At 47.6% G+C, this 1007-nt stretch overlaps 1 non-coding gene across 1 annotated transcript; it reads left to right on the forward strand.

Annotated features, from left to right (window-relative positions):
• Positions 1–622: 622 nt before the first annotated feature.
• On the forward strand, positions 623–762 carry LOC116548632. The gene has a single exon (XR_004267485.1). It is a non-coding gene; the product is annotated as a U4 spliceosomal RNA (small nuclear RNA).
• The last annotated feature ends 245 nt before the right edge of the window (positions 763–1007 follow it).

Genomic DNA, 1007 nt, shown 5'->3' on the forward strand with positions numbered 1-1007 from the left:
GAGGGTCCTGCAGGCAGAGCTGGAATCGACTTCCACTCTGCCTCTTGCAAGCTGTGTTACCCTGGGTGAACGTTCTCCTTCTTTTGGGAGCCTCCATTTTCTTAGACTTGGAGCAGGGTGGTCACACTGACCTTGCAGAGTTCCGAGAGTCAGAGACAGAACATGAAAAGCCTGGAGAACATTCTCGTAAGAATAGCTGTGACTTAGCCGGGCACAGTGGCTCATGCCTGTAATCCTAGCACTTTGGGAGGCTGAGGCGGGCGGATCACCTGAGGTCAGGAGTTTGAGACTAGCCTGACCAACATGGAGAAACCTCGTCTTAAAGAAAAAAAAAAGAAGAATAGCTGTGACTTGGCTGGGCGCGGTGGCTCAAGCCTGTAATCCCAGCACTTTAGGAGGACAAGGCGGGTGGATCACAAGATCAAGAGATCGAGACCATCCTGGCCAACATGGTGAAACCCCGTCTCTACTAAAAATACAAAAAAATTAGCCGGGAGTGGTGGTGCGTGCCTATAGTTCCTGCTACTCGGGAGTCTGAGGCAGGAGAATTGCTTGAAACCGGAAAACGGAAGTTGCAATGAGCCAGGAAATAAAAATTTTAAAAAAAGAATAGCTGTGACTTAGCTTTGCATAGCAGTCGTATTGTAGCCAATGAGGTTTATCTGAGGTGCGATTATGGCTGATTTAAAACTTCTCCAATACCCCGCCGTGACCACTTGCAATATAATCGGCATTGGCAATTTTTGACAGTCTCTACAGAGACTGAGTATATATTTAAAACTCAGTCTCCGTAGAGACTGTCAAAAATTGCCAGTGCCAATTATATAAGAATGCGGATAAACATAGACAGCCCTGTGTCAGAAACATGCTTCTTTATTACTGTGTAGTGACTCTGTCTTCCCTGGGACAGGCCCCCAGCCTGCCTACATTTGCAGACAGACACAGTGGCATGGGGACAAACATGGCTTGTTTTCACTTCCCTGCTATCAGCAGGACTCTGTGGAACG

This window comes from Sapajus apella, unplaced genomic scaffold, assembly GCF_009761245.1.
Source record: "Sapajus apella isolate SASKATOON/1434 unplaced genomic scaffold, GSC_monkey_1.0 scaffold17694, whole genome shotgun sequence".
In the NCBI taxonomy this organism is placed as follows: domain Eukaryota; kingdom Metazoa; phylum Chordata; class Mammalia; order Primates; family Cebidae; genus Sapajus; species Sapajus apella.